Source organism: Anas acuta, chromosome 4, assembly GCF_963932015.1.
Source record: "Anas acuta chromosome 4, bAnaAcu1.1, whole genome shotgun sequence".
Lineage (NCBI taxonomy): Eukaryota > Metazoa > Chordata > Aves > Anseriformes > Anatidae > Anas > Anas acuta.
Genome location: NC_088982.1, coordinates 61,349,202 through 61,365,169, shown reverse-complemented (window position 1 = coordinate 61,365,169; position 15,968 = coordinate 61,349,202). Strand labels below are relative to the sequence as shown.

The 15,968-nt window shown below is 46.4% G+C and overlaps 1 protein-coding gene across 2 annotated transcripts in view; it reads right to left on the bottom strand.

The window, feature by feature from the left end:
* Nucleotides 1-15,968, bottom strand: part of SLC4A4 (solute carrier family 4 member 4) — a 236,480-nt gene that overhangs the window by 190,131 nt on the left and 30,381 nt on the right. Inside the window, exon 1 of one of the 2 annotated variants that reach the window (XM_068679253.1) lies at nt 5,019-5,159. The exons of the other annotated variant lie outside the window; for it this stretch is intronic. The gene's annotated coding sequence lies outside the window, so the exon portion shown is untranslated. Of the gene's footprint in view, nt 1-5,018; nt 5,160-15,968 lie in introns of those variants that run through there. 2 annotated transcript variants of the gene reach the window in all.

Genomic DNA, 15,968 nt, shown 5'->3' with positions numbered 1-15,968 from the left:
GCTATTTGTTTCATAATTTCTGGATGGATCATCTCTTTCTCCTCTGAAACCCAGAGGAAATACATGTATTCACTGTGGACTGTACCTTGCAGGTATGGATTTATTAACTAGGAGACAAATGCTGTGTAATGCATTAAGACAGCATTTTAAATTTCAGAATATCTTAAAGTATTTTCAGTTATCATGGTAACATTAGAATTGAATGAAGCATTTTTTTAAACCTATGTTTAATGGGGGAATAAAGCTGTTTTAGTAAACCTCACTCTGAAAAAAGTCATTTGAACAGTCCCCATCATTGAGTTCAAACATTCAAGACTCACTTCAAGGTGAGAGACACATGGATCAGGGCTTATTTAAGGACAACTAAAACTTACTTCAAATTGTGTTAAATACATAGTATTTAGCCAGCATATATTATATAGTAGCAAAATAGATGTATGAACCTGTCTCCTTGTAAGTGCAGCTGTATAATACAACTAGGAATTGAAATGCTGTGGCTTAGAAGACTCTACCACCAACAACCTTAACTGGTTCTCTCTTATACACACACACACACACACACATTTCCCCTTTCCGTCTTCCTCTTATTCCTCAAGCAGGATTAGCTCTGCTAACAGCCCACACTTCTGCAATTCTGATGTTGAAAGTTCATTTGAGCCACAAATGAAAAGGATACTGATTTTGGTGAAGTCAGATTGCCTCTTCTGACGTTTCTGGTGAGAAATGATGTTGAAAGGAGGGTTGTTGGCACTCACCTTCAATGACCCCAGGAGGATCCGTCATACTCACACAGCAGTGTGGTTCTACGAGATTTACCCTCCATTTACTTACACGGCTATAAATTTGGACAGAAACCCGCAATACCAATCCAAACAAAACTGAGAGCTGTATTTCTCAGGTTTCTGCTAGTCCCATAAAACCCACACAAATGGCCATTTCCTCCACTGGTAGTTCCTGCGGCAACTTCAAAAGTTATGTGAAAAACTAGTAATTGCAAGAGAGTAAATTCAAAGACATTTCTATCTTTTCTCTTAATGAGAACCAAGAAGATGGATGATACCATGTGCTTTTCCTGGCTCGGCAGGGCATCGGAGTCATTCAGTTAAGAAACGCCCGATGAAGTGGACAGGCTGCGTTTACATGGGCTTCTCCCAGACCCAGAAGGCAAGAGCACTTCCAAGCAACGGAATATCCAGGTAAACAGGTACTAGACACCGTGCCAAGCACTTTTATTTCACAGGAGGTTTATTCATCATAAGGCATGCTTTGCACTAATATCCAAGGCTAACATTAACAGTTAATTCCATGTTATATCATCCTTGAGCTCCATTTCCATGCGAGCTCTGACCTTGAAGGCTGTGGCCACTGCTCAAAGCTGCTATTCAATATTGAGTCGTGAAGGTCTATGGAGACAATGGCACAGCTCTAACCAAGAGAGGCTGGGGAAGAGATTCAACTACATTTCTTTACATTTCCTGGTCTTTAACTTTGGCCGTATGCGGTTTTATCATGTAACTGGGTGCCATAACCATCTTCAGTGCTGTCCAACAGCAATAAAAAGTATTCCTGCCACAAACAACATACAACCCTGAGCAAATTCAGTAGAAACGAGATGCTGCAGCAACTCAAAGTTCAAGGGCAGGGCGGAAGCACTGCTTTGAATGGTAGCAGGACTTTGCCAGAACCCTGATAATAATATTATTGCTGTATTTTCATTTCAAGACATACAGCTAAAGATACTTAAAGAGAAATACCTCTACCTTCCCATTCGAGTTGTTTACAAGCAGCTCAAAAGAAAAGCTTTCCTTTCTACCAGACTAGCACAATGACATCAGGCTACCCACAGAGACACACTCCTTTATCAATATTAACTGTAAATTGCTATTACTGGATTTTCAAAGAGCACTCCTTTTGAGCCTTCTAAATGGATGTGAAGCTGGAAGCAGCTAATTGACTTGGAACGAGAAAACCTGATAGCAGTTATCAGAACTCTTTTAATTCCCTCAAAGCAAGGCTCCAAATTCTAAACCTAACGCACAAAGTACATGTAAAGCAGGTCGCTGAAGAGTGACATGGATGCTATCTTGCTGAGGCAATGAAGTCATTTTTACCAGTGCAACAGAAGTCATGGCCCAATGCCACGGCACCAGAGTTAGAATGCTGCAAATCTTGTTTTCAACAAGGCATCTCTAAACCCAGTCTGAAGTCCTCTGGTGTTCCCAACCTGTAAGAAGGAACTCTGGCACTAACCAGAACTTTAATTGCTTTCTTGACAGGAACGTGTGCTTCATATAACAGTGTAGTAACAGGCTAAAGGCCAAATCCATTCTACCAGACTGGCACATAGGCACGCAGGAGGAGCATCACTTTCTGTACCCACATGAATAATCATTGTCACAGATCCACCTTGCTTTCACCCGGGAAATCCTTCCTCTATCAAGAAAACATGTCACCTTCACAATTGCCTGTCTTTTGCAGGACAAAATCTCTGACTCTAACAAGTGCTACCTGAAAATACAGGCTAGCAAACTTATTGGCAGAAAAAGAAACATAGGTTTTCCTCTTGATGCCCACACATGGTAATTTTCATTCACAACCCTGCCCAAAGCACCTTCCAGCGTGTTATTTATTGCAGGTCTTCAAGGTGGCAGTATAGTTAAAAATCCGTCAGACGGAAACACAAACTGCTTCTCCACCACTGCTGAAAGAACACGTCTGTACGTGAGTAAGGCGCCCTCTCTGATAAGCAGGTAGATCAGAGAACAGGAGTTACAGATTTTCCCTTCTCACAGGGATGATGTCCTTTGAAGTGCACTTTGTGTACAAATTTGACCTTTTCTTATCAGCATAAGACATCAGTAACTGAAGCATTTGCCCTACTCAGAGAGTAGGGTTGCAAAAGCGCATTGAAAGTTCCCTTACTGAATTCCTTTTAAAACCCTCCTATGAACAACATCAGAATGCAACACAAGTATATGAGGGATTTTTCTGACTGCACACCCGTCTCAAGATTTAAAACCATAACATGGAAGGTTAAAAGAAAAAGTCTTCATGGTCATCAGCTGCAGGAAGCACTGCTGGACCTTGCTAGGAGCTGAATGGGTATGTGCACAAGGTGTTAACTTGCTAGGAATGCCCTGTGCACATAAATGAGAAGTTCATCCTTCCTCTCCTCCTGCTGAAAAAGGAAAAAAAAAAAAAAAAAAAGCCAAATTTCTTTCACACCCCACTTTCACCTTTGGACAACAGCAAGGCATGAAGTTTTCAACTCCTTCTAAGCGATCAGTAATTCCTCTACAGTTGTCAACCCATAGAAAGCTTGGAAATGCAGCTTAGCGTAGCCTCCTCCCTGAAGTCCAGGCACTGCTTTTACAAACGTGAAATTCCCATCTTCCAGGAGTGAAGGAAATTCAACAAGCAAATGCCTCCCATCATATTTCTTTGGAAATGTAAGAGTAATTTTATTTCTCATTTGCACATGAACGGGGGGAGCGCATAAAAAGCATCACTGAGGATTGTACTAACGCTCGCCCCTCAGATGATACTGAGGCTCACAAGCAGGCAAAGTGCCATCCTGTTTAGTTTACTGAGAACTGAAGTCAGTAGCTGAAATAAAGCCTTGCAAAACTAGACCCTAAAATCTTCTGGCATGATAGAAGTTACTAGGAAAACTCTTCCAGCACTTGCTCCAGCACTGGATCACAGGAGAGAGGATGAACAGAGAGAGACCAATACAAATTGGTCAGTTCACGCAAGCAAGCACGCAGACGAGCGCACACGGCGATGCAAACAACCCCATTTAAACATTCAGCATATGACTGGAAATTATTACGACAAAACTAATTCTACCATGAAAGAGTTGCTGGGGTTTGGGAGCCTTAAGGGTTTCTTGTTGTTGCTGGAGGGGGGAGGTGTCTGTACCTCACTCTTAATGCACAAATAATTTCCTTTTGAACACCAGCCAAAGTAAAAACCAGGCATATTCCTGCAGACTATCACATCAGCAATTAGCAAGTGGCAAATTCTATTGCTGCACACAACATGCAATTCTTGCATTTTGTTAAATGCAGCTAGCCTTTTTTGTTTTTAAATCATAAATCTGTACATTTCGGGAATATCCAGAACACCAAAGCCACTAAGCAGCTAGCAGCCTACAAGCACAATACCAATTTAGATGGAAAGTAAACTGTGTCTCTGTGAAACAAAAGAGTGTAACTATCTCCACTAGTGGAAGAGTTTTCCGAGGGAGCTGTTACTGCTTGCCTTAGGGCCCAGCCTCATTACCTTCATGCACCTAACTTTCCTTCCAGCAGCACTTCTGCAGAATGAGTAAACGGAGCCCCTCCTGCACGTACAGATGGCTGCACGGTGACTTGTGCCTGGGGCTCCCTGAGCCCTACAACTTTGGGGGGTTGGAGGCACCTGCGGGACCCCGGCCACCTCCTCTGCCCCCCAAAACTGGGCACCCCAAGAAGCCGGTGTAAGTACGCCAGCTTCTTTTGGAAGCAAGTGCTCAAAGGATGCGCTCCTACCAGAGGGGAAAAGCAGTAATAATTAACGTTGGCGTAAAAACCCGACAAAGGTATGTGTGAGTGAAAGCACGATTAAAAATTCCCATTTCCATGTTGGCTCTCAAGCGGAGCGCCTCTGGAGTGCCGCTCGCAGCAGGAAGCTCACACAAGGGAAAGACAAGAAGCGAGGAGCTCTCCTCCGCTGGTTTAGAGCAGGGAAAATACCACCGTACGGCCAGCCTCCAGCCGGCGCACTGCAAACTTGCGAGGAAACACCATTTCCTCGGAGCGGGCGCTGCTGACAACTTCTTAAAGCGCAGATAAATTAAAAGCAGAAAAAAAGCGCCGTGCCTAACCCACCGGCACGGCGAGAAGGGCGTGTTAGGGACCTGTAGGAAGCAGGGCGAGGGGGGATCGCTCCTCTGCGTCGCTCCGAGCGCCGGGGGGCTGCGGCTGGGTGCGAGCCCAGCCCGGCCGGGGGCAGGAGAGCGGATGCTGGGGCCTCACCTGCGGGGCTCGGGCTTGCGGCGTTCCTCCAGCTTGGCGGCGGGCGGGGGCCGCAGGGCGGCGGCGGAGCGGCGAGAGGAAAGCAGCGAGCGGCAAGAGACGGCGGGGAGGCTTCAGCAGGCGCTGCGGGGCATGGCCACCCGCACCCGTGCGCCCGGGGGCGCGCACAGCCGCCGGGCCGGGGGCTGCTAGCGGGAGGGCAGGGGGAACGGAGCCGCCGCCGGGAGAAGCGGCTGTTGTGGCGGTGGCCGGCCAGAGCCGCTTTTAAAGGCGCCCGCGGGCTCGGCCGTCCCCTCGCCCGCTCCCATCCCGTCCCATCCCAGCCCCCGCTCCCTCCCCGGCCGCTCGGGCAGCGGCGCGGCGTCACGGGGCCCCGGGGCGGGGAGCCCGGAGGAGGAGTCTGCGGGGCCGGGGATGGGGCCGGGGGCCGGCCGAGCTTTCCCCCGCCTGCCGCCCGGCCGGGGAAACTCGGCCGGCCCCCAGCCTCAGCCCCGTCCCCGTTCCCGGCCCCGGGCAGGTGCCGGGGGCTGCCGGCGGCCCCTCGCTGCCGGGCGCGGCGCAATTAGCGGTTTGCGAGCAAGAGCAGCTTGCAGCAAGACCGCGCTCATCGCTGTACCCCAAAGCTTCAGGGACAGGTGAGAGAGCCCCCAGATAGTTCCCAGCGCCGAGGCTCGCGGCCGAACAGCAAGGGACACGGACAGAAAATGGGACTTTTGCAGGTCTGGAGAGCACAGCTCCGCTTTAGGAACTCCTCTCCTTTAAGGAGCTGTTTCTAAGCCAGCAGTGGGTTTGCGGTGGGTCGCTGACAGCATAGCAAAGGCTTTCAGCTGTCTGTGGCAGCCGAGTCTTTCTGAGCGATGTTTCATTCCAGCCAGTGACAGCCCTGTGTTAACAAAAGAAAGGCACTAACTGCATTGAGAGGCTTTCCAGAGCCAAGCTCCAACCCACCCCACGTTACATCCTGCCCCGTGCCAGCAGCTCAGCGCCAAGGTTTACTCTCACCATGGTTTAACTTTTAATGATATTCCCTGTTTGCACACTTACAACTTCACTTATACCTAGAAACGAAAGGGAAAGGTCCCAAAGAAAAGACGTTAGCTACTGCAGAAGATCGCTGGTGTTTCTACTTAGCAAATTCTTCCCTCACACGCGGCGTTGAGCTCCCTCGGTAAAGCCCCTCTTGGTGCTTGCCTTGGGCAGCTGGCTCTTAGCTCACTATTTCGCTAACAAATCTCAATAACTCCCGTTGCACTTCCATTTCCTCATGGTTTGTTATACTTTCAAATACTCTCATTCTAAACCTACGCATTTATATTTCTGGCTAAAAAAAAATAAAGTGTTTTGGCACTTTGATGCATGATTTTCAGACTGTCTTTTAAATACACCATCACTACACAGAATGATCTAAAACCCTACCAAAACCATTTCCAAGAGTCCTTACATCAAGAGCCAAGGCAGCTATCTCAGCCAAGTTTGAAAATGAGCGCACTCTACTTACACAGAAACGCCCAAGTAAAATGACCTAATAGTCCCAGCCGGCAGTGCGATGGGCACACTCAAAAGTCACTAGCTGGACCCAGCTCGTACGACCGTGTGCACGCACATTTTGACAGGACTTGACACTTTGGCCCACATAGTCCCTCTTAAAAAATCATCCAGTTGTTTCCAGTGTGGTTTTTAGTTTGTTTGTTTGATCTAATAAACTCAGATGTGCTCGTCACTCTGGATTAGAGCCTGCCAACTTCCTATTCACAGAAAGGGCACTGGAGAAGCAGTTTGATCTGTGAAGGCTCCAGCTGGCTGCTCAAACACACCTTCTCAGTCCACTGGCTTCAGCCCTGCACACAAAGATGTAGCAAAGCCAAGGTGTGCCCAGTGGCCTTCCTGAAGCCTAGCCATCACTAAACCAAGCCTCCAACTCACGACAAAGGCGATACAGCCTGCATAAACAATTACACAGGACAGGCTGCCACATTCAGCTAAATGTCCACTGATATACACAAGTTACGCTTCTGCCTTCTTGTCCAGCATACAATTTTTCTGAGAATGTCAGAATTTTTCTGAGAATGTCAGAAAAATTGTATGCTGGACAAGCATACAATTGACTCAGTAGCCATGACTCAGCTCTCGGTCATGGCTACTCCTAAGGATGTTGGGGTTGCGTTTGTTTTGTTCTAAAAAGATACAGGAATGCAGCTTGCTCTAGCTGTTGAATTCTGCAGAATTCATTACACAATGAGCTCAGCATTAGAGCTGAATTAGTCCAATAGCGTCAATTTTTCTGAGAATGTCAGAAAAATGCACATCAGTGACAGCATTTGACTTTTTTTTGTATACATTTGATATGTGTATGTCTAATGAGAATGGCCAAAGTTACAATGGTAAAAAGCAGAAAATACATAAACGCACATGCTCAGCGCAATTGGTAAGAACAAAAACCTTTGCCCGTGAGCAGGTTATTCCATAAATATATCCTGCAGAATTTCTGGTAGATTTCTAGGAAGCCGCTCGTGCTGACCACAGCATGTCAGAGACAATGCTGAACTAGATGGAAACTGGCAGCTCCTGTATTTCCAGGGTTTTGTGGAGACTACTGCGTGAAAAAATATTTGCACTGGATTAAGTCAGGAGTAATTCTGAGCAAATCAAGGAGGTTCACGGGATAAAACCATTTCAATAGAAAGAACTAGGTGCAGAGACACTACCGCTACACTTGCTTACGAGGCTTTTTGTGTCTTCTTTACTGTGTTGACAAATGGTCAGTGTTAAGTCATCATTGACAAAAGCAGGCTCAACCCTGGAAACACCTGTGCGTGCAGGCAATCCTCTTTATACGAGCAATAACAGTCAGGCGTGTCGTCAGGACTCAGCTCTTGGTCATGGCTACTCCTAAGGATGTTGGGGTTGCATTTGTTTTGTTTTGTTTTAAAAAGATACAGGAATGCAGCTTGCTCTAGCTGTTGAACCCTGCAGAATGAGTTCCTCCATTACACAATGAGCTCAGTATTAGAGTCCAATAGCGTGAATTTATATGAGCGAGCATGAAAAACAATCCTGTAGCTCCAATATTTGTATTCCCCACTTCAAGTCACCCAAGTGGCTTCAAGGTTGGTGATAAATCACCAAACCACTTCCCAGGAACTCCAGATAGGTCACATCTCTGCAAGGATTGCTGATAACTGGTTGGTAAAGGTATAATGCAAGTAAACCTGTTGGCTTCTGAAACCCGATTAGCAGGTTCTGCATTTTCTGATAGTCCTGCCTCAGCCATGAAAACACCGTTCAGTGCGGAGCTGACTTTTCCATCTCCATTAGTCCTAATTCAGCATCCTGACTGAGCTTCTGCCCACTCACCATGCAACCGCAGACAGGGCCAAAGCAGCAAATCGTCACATTCCTGCTGACTTCCCCTGCACAGGGTCACACTTTCATCTTTCGAAGAAGGCAGAAACGAGAGGTGATGGAAAACATCCAACTGAAGCGAAACAGAATTGAAAGCCAGAGACTTACGGTTCTGCTGCGGGTACTTGATGCGACTATAATTAATAATACATCGTATCTGCTTGAGAGACGTGAGCGATCCTGCCGCTACGGTAGCCGTACATGATGCCACACCTTTGGAGAGGCTCCCCAGGCAAAGGGGCTGCGAGGCTGCCGGCCCGGCGGCGCTGCGCTGGGGCCCTCTGCTGGAAAGCTGCCCCCGGGACGAAGCCCCGGCCCCCGTCTTTCCGTGCCGTTTTTGCCTTTCCCTGCGAGCGAGAGCAGCTTTCTGTAGGTTTCCCCAAGAGCCCTGGCCGCTCTCGGGTGCTTCGCTGCTGGAGGGAACGAAGCCAAGGCAGCTTTTGGTCGGATAGCCAAAAACGCAGGGCTTTGTTACAGTAAAACTGCGGTTGTTTCTACACCCATAGAAACCACCAGGGCATAGGATGCCGAAACACACGCTTCCGCCACCTACAAGAGTTGGGATAGTGAAATAACACAATCTCCCCCTCTAGAATGAGGGAAACAGGAGAGGGGCTAAAAAGGAATAGGGCAACCCATCCGAGTGAAGCACTTTGACACGTCATCTCTCCTCTGCTGTGGAGCCAGGACATGCAGCCAGCAGCTCAGCAAGGACACAGGTTTTTCTCCCCATCCTGAAATGTGAGAACCATGAGGGTAGAGCCAGCCCCCTTGAGCACAAGGCAAACTGCATCTGCATGGATACAGGAAACAGAACTGGAAGCATTTGGTGCTGTGCGATGGAAAAGGGCTGATGAGAGGGACAGTATTTATGTCAGGAGGATTTATTCTTTAGCTGTCACTTTGATCAGTTTTTCTCTTCCTTATTCCTCAGCTCATGGCATCCTGGGCCAAGAGCACGAAAGCTGCGAGGTGGGGGCCAGCATGCCCTCAGTCCACTTGTACAGCTCCTGCACCGTGGTCCAGACCGATCCTCCTGAGCACCAACTCCTTACAAAGTGTTAACCACAAACTTGAGCGAAATCCTTCTTTCTCACTGTGCACTTGCTTCGGAAAACTTATCATATTTTATCATCGACTGGAAGAATATGGAGACATTCTACCCACTCTCAGTGTCAGGCCAAGCCCACCATGCCTAGCACAAAGCTGCCAAAAAACAGCAGCCCCCTTAACCAGCTTCCTTGCCCCTTGGCTAAAGATCCCCTCCAGCAAGCAGATGGCGACAGGCAGCGTTAGGGACCAGCGGATGTCAGTAAAACAAACTGCCTGCTCCTCTCAAACCAAACCCTTGCTTCTCCTACACTGATAGCATCTGGTCTTGAGCACAGAGTATCCTGTAGGAAAGAGTAACTGGAATGCCAGCTCACTGCTATCCTTCTAATCCAAGACCACATCTTTTTCCGGACAGGAAAAAAAATCCCAGCTGGATACGTAACGGTGCCAAGCCCTGAAAGGTATGACATGGTAAGCTGCCTCTGAAACAAAACTTTCCTCCTGATGCAGTTGCTGACAAGACACACACAGGGTAGCTCTAGACTTAGTTAAAGGATTCAAACCTACCAGCTTTCCAGCTGCTAACATCCAGCTATTACGGTCTTCTCCAAAATGTGCCCTATATGTGAGCTTCCATCAAGACGAAATATTCTGCAGCCACCCCCAGCACCCCCTGAGGTTTGGAGATGCCAAATGGCAGCAGGAAGAAATGCAGTGTGCCACAGGAAAATGCAACTTCCTTGTGAAATCCCACTTCCTGGAGAATGCTCCCTCGTCACAAGGCAAACCCACCCAGAACTGGAAGACTTTGTATATGGGTGAATCTTATGAAACAGAACAATCATTTGGTGGAATAAGCCACAGACTGAATATTTATAGGAAATGCCTTGGACAGAAATGCTTATCTCCACAACCAGAGTCAGGGCTTAGGTGGCTTCCTCTTGTTCTAACGGCAGCGTCACTTCCACAGGTAAATTTTGGTAAATTCTGAGATTCTCCACCTCTCCGCAGCCATGTATATACACCTGAGTATCCTTCTCAGTATTACCTACCTCCAGACAATTAACTTTTATTTGATTTCCCAAACTGTTTGGGTTCATGTTCTTAGAACACCATTTTTCCTTACATAGCTGCTTTAAACAACAGATATTCATCTAAACGTTACCTCATCACCTTCTCAATTCAGCTTTTTAAAATTTCTCCAAATGTAATGAGGCACACTTGTGATTTCCAGTGAACAACAGGGTTTCCATTGCTTAGCTTTTAAAGTATTGCCTCTTTTTCCTTTGGGTGCCCTCTTCTGATACTGAGAAGGCAGCTACATTGGAGCAAGTGGTACAATAAAGTTAATATTCACAGTAACTCGCTCATAGTTTCCCTTCTGTCATTTAATTTCTGAACTCCAGGTCATTTTTATGCCAATTTATAATGCTACATACCAAAGGTGGTTGCTGGTTTTTCTTTTGGGAAGGGCTTCAGTGTGTGACCCCGTTGTCAAATCTGGGTCATCGTAAAAGTTGGCTTTGCTTTCCAAAGTATTAAATAACAACATTATCATTCACTATTTTGGATTTTCACATCTCTTGCTCCTTCTTTACTCTCTTAAGCAAACATATTCTAAACACAACAGTTAAAGCAAATATTTTCAGGTCAAATCTAGCCAGAAATGTATGTTATATAAATAAAACTTTAAGGACATAATGATTTTGAAATGTTTTGTTTGGTAATTCCAATAGAAACTGAATATTTTAAAGCAAACAACAATTTCTCAGCAGCCTATGCAACTCCCAAAGGTTTTTGCCACTTCAAGAGAGCTTGAAAAACAGTGTCCTAGGAAAAAAAAAAAAAAAAAAAAAAGCAGAGTAAAAGTAGAACTGTATAAATTTGTGTTCTTCAAGCCAAAGCAAGGAAAAAATCAAACCCAGCAGAAACCCATGCTTTTGCTCTTATTCACTCGGGAATTACATGCTACAGGAATTCAAGAGAAGTGATCGTGTTATTAACAAAGGGTTTGCTCTCTCACTGTCCCGTAAGTAAATGCACCCCAGCAGCCATGGAGACACCTTTGCTACTGCTCTGTTGCAGGCAGCGTTCATGCAAGAAGTTGCAGGTGCTAAGCAACTATCTTTGCAATGGAAAAATCCTGGCAGAAACCACTACCAACAGCTGTCCCCCTCTCATCACAATATTTCCTGAGGGAGCAGCACAGCTGTTGGAGCCCTTCTCGTATCAAAATGCACTAAGAAATGCAAAGACAAGGAACGGGAGAAGCAGAAAGCAATGCTGCCTACAGGGTGACTGCTCAAAAGCCCCGAGGCTTCAAGGGAAGAGGTACCACAGAGCGTTGGCTGCTCCTTCAACATTCGTCCTGGCCCCACAGCCTTCTGCCACAGCCGCTTCTGCAAGCTTGTGCAGATGGGGCTCAGGAGCGCATAGCCCCAAACCCTAGGGACCCATCACAAAGAAGCAACTTGAGCTGAAATCCCCTAACGGCAGCACGCTCCACTCAAAAACCTGAGTCCCACAGCTAGACACCTTTAGATATAGAAGCCTCCCTTGCTGAACCTGCCTTTTCTTCCGACTTGTTCCCAAGTTGAGGCCCAAAAGGAATGATGGCAGAGCTGTGTGTTTGACAAAAGGCAAAACCAGTGAGAGTTCAGAGGCACTGCAGTGGGGACAAATTCACCCACACGACCTACTGCTGAGCACAACACCTCTTTAAATACCCCTTGCTTATACCTGCAGCAGCGGTCCCCGAAGAAGTCTGCAGCGAGGAAACCACACGAGAGCGAAACCCACCTGTCTCCAGGGGAAGAAGGCAATTCTCTGAGTGGAAGGGAAGGGCAAGGACTGCCTGGTGCCCTGCACGTGACAGCGGCGTGTTGTTGAGAAGCGCCTCAGAAACCACCCATCTGCAAGAAGTGCCTACATGGCCAAGCTGCCACACACAAATTCGGGATGAAGCACGCAGTTGGCCTCACATCTACTGTCTTCTGCTAAGCAAAATACATTCAAGGCATATCAGCCTAAGACTAACGGAAATTAAGGCACTGTATGAAGTACAAATATGCAGAAACAATATCTTCTGCCTTAAAAACTAATAAACTCGGGCTTCGCCTCAACATTTATGCAGCAACGGGAGATGACTGTCTTGTGTCAACATTCTGTTCTGTGTGCTTTATGGGACTCGGGGCATGACACAGTATTGACAGATATGAAGGGACAGCATGTTCTGGTGGAGCATTTTAAGAAAATAGTAGTGCTGTCAAAGGGCAAGCTTTCATTTTATGCTTACAAAACACCCGAATAAAATATTTCCTTTGGAGTATCTCACACTTCATTTTATTAATATAAACAGAAGAGGATTATCTCCATCTTTCAGAGCCATGAACTTTTCGCCTGTGTTTCCCCTCCCACCATCTCAGTCCCATCTCACAGCTGCCATCCTTCCCCACCACAGGAGAGGGCATCTTCACGGCACCTCCTCAGTCTTCTAAGACTGGACCACTTTCTTATGAAGATCTTGGCTGCAGTGGAGCAACAAAGAGTTGCCTTCCAGGGCATAATCTTTTCTTCACTTTCAGTCTTTCTTTTGGTGGGAAAATGCAGCCCAGGGCACTAACACCCTCTGTTTCTCCACTGCAGCAGACAGCATAATACGTTCAAGCACCAGTGGTATCCCTAGACTTATTTGGCAACTATTCCAAGTACCACCTAAGCACTAGAATCAGCATTAGCTCAACCCTTCCCCCCCCAAAATGCATTAACATTTAATGCATATTATGGCAATTTCCTAGTAGGGTGGACATGCTGCTGCAGTTCAAGGCACGGAAATAAACTCTCCACCTGCAGCACCCGTTTCTGTGATGCCCTCCCTGACACAATCCAACGGACAGGACAGGCCACCCCAGCCAAAGCCAGGGTAAAGCACACAGAGAGCAGGGAGAGCCGAGATGATACCAGGTTGTGAGCCCATCACAGGGTTTGGTGAGGAAGGCAGGGGATCAGAAATTGCAGAAAGCAGGTCCCAAATAAGCACCATAGGGAATTCATGATTAACTTCTATCAGCACTCAGCTGCTTCCTGCTGTCCTTCGATGAGGATTTTACAGTTCTCTGCCCCAAAACGAATGGGCACTGTTACTTGGGCCAGGCAGCCGACTGATTCAGGACAGTGTCAGAAGCAGCGAGGACACAGATGCAGTACAAGTCAAGGGAAATGGTATTCCCAGCACTCGAGACAGTCTTCTGACTGTTTCTTTCTTTTTTCCTGCCTGCCTTAGTTCACAAGGTTAAGCTCTGGCTTCCTCCTCCTATCAAGCCTTCTTACAGAGTTGATGGGGAGATTCCAAGGGATATTAATTGCCATTTGAAATCACTTCAAAGGACCTTTTTTCCCCTCTTGTATTAATAGCCGGAATGAGGAAATTGGTTTGGATTTCATACTTGCATCTGCTCCCCAAATCTTTGCTCATTTAAAAATACCCATCTTAAATCAAGCCTGCTTCTATTAAAAGGCTCCTACTCCACACAAGGGCTCACACCCATGCCTTTCCACTTCCACACATATCTACGGCCCCGCGTTCCAACTGGCAGCCAGAGGTGCCAGAAATAACCACAAGAAAGGCTGCCATGAAATCTCCGGCCAAGTTTTGAAAATCCAGGCACTTTACACAAGCACCTATGCTTAGAGTGCTTCATCTGAAGTCAACCTGAACTCAGTCTCATAAGGTTTGTGTATCAGTGATCAAATATCAAAAAATGTAAATGCAAATACTTTTTTTTTTTTTCCTCAACAAAAACATGCAGGATAACAGTTGTTCTACAAGCCTGTTAGAGCATACTTCCAACAGCGTGCTGACATTCCTGCCCCACTGGTACTAGTTAATGGCTGTTTTTCATTCTTAAGTCTTTTTTTTTTTTCCTCCCTGCAATGGCTATGCTACAGTGAATTTGGAAACTGGGTCAAAATTCAATTACTACATTCCCATGCTTCGGGGTGGAGAAAGAAAATAAAAGGAGGAAGAACGGTAAGAAGAAATACCACTGGCTGTAAGCCAGCTTTATGCTCCTTGCATTCTCACCTGTGCTGCAGCCTAGAGCAGCCCTGAGCACTCTCACAAGTTGTTTCACAGCACAGACCTCATGAAAGAGAATGTTTTGTCCTAACGTAGTGTTTTCTGGCCAGTTCCCAACCACCCATGCCCTCACATCTGTGCTGGAGAATGGCAGTGGGCACAACATGCAGCTGGTGGGGCAGCAGTTCCCGCAAAGGAGGAGCTAGGTTTCCTCTCCAGATCTCTCCCCCAGCTTGCCATCCCCATCCTTTCCTTGCCTGTGGCAGGAGCGACGCATCCCACTAACTCAGGTTAGGAACTCACTGAGGGACATCGGCTGGTCCCAAAGAGAAAAAAGCACCTTCTCAGGTCATGAACTAACCATTGACTCTTTCCTATGTGACCTCGTTCCTTGCCGCCTGGCACTTTGCAAAGTCATTCACCTTCTTGTAGTAGCATATTACATTCCTTTTGCAGAGATATAAATGGACTCCCTGCATTCCTCCCCTCATTCTAAAATCTGCACAAACCAGCTATACACTTAGTTATTGAAACAAATCAGCTTTACTAGAGGCATCTGCTGTTGGTGTCATCATCTCCTCCTCTGGCTGTCAAAACCTAAACTCTGCTTTCATGTGTAAACATTTTCCAGAGGAGAAGGAAAATATTTGCTGTGTTTAAACATGCCCTTATTGTCACACTTATAACACAATCTATCATACCTTATCAAATTGCACATCTTCAGCATGCAGATGGTTTGTGACGACATGTTTAGGAGTCTTTCAAATATGGAAAGGAGAATGACTCAAAGATATATTTACTCCACATCTTTCTGACTAGGTCTTTACGAGAAACGGAGCCCATTATTAATGTCTCCTGTATATGCAGTTATCACAAACCAATTGCCTTTGCTGCTCTGCTCCCCAGCTTTGTTTTCCACACTTCTCAGAATATCAATTCCAGTGCTGCTGTGTTTGCTGGCTCTGCTCCCAATTAATAATTGCAGGGTAGAGTTGGGTAGTTAAGGCTGCAGATTAAGGCTAAAAACATTCAACAGTTTCTGAGAGGTACAGGCAGACATACAACCCTTCTTTTCCTAACACTGAATGCACTTTATCTTGCTATCACAGGGTTCCAGGGAGATGTTATGCTACTCATCTTAATGATTTAAACAGATCAAAAAGTTGGCTCAGCAAGAGCATTTGCCACTGACAACAAACCACAAACACTGATGTTATCCAAGAAGTAACTGTAATATGCTAGCACGGGCTAGACAGATCATACATGGGATAAAAATGAATTTTCATGAAATCACTCTGTAATCATCAACATAGCATCTACTAAGCAAGCAGTAACACAAGACAAAATGGACAGGTTTCCACTGGATGTTTTGTGCTCTTTCAAGCGTGTTACAAGGCACAAGGTTTAGCAGCTACTTG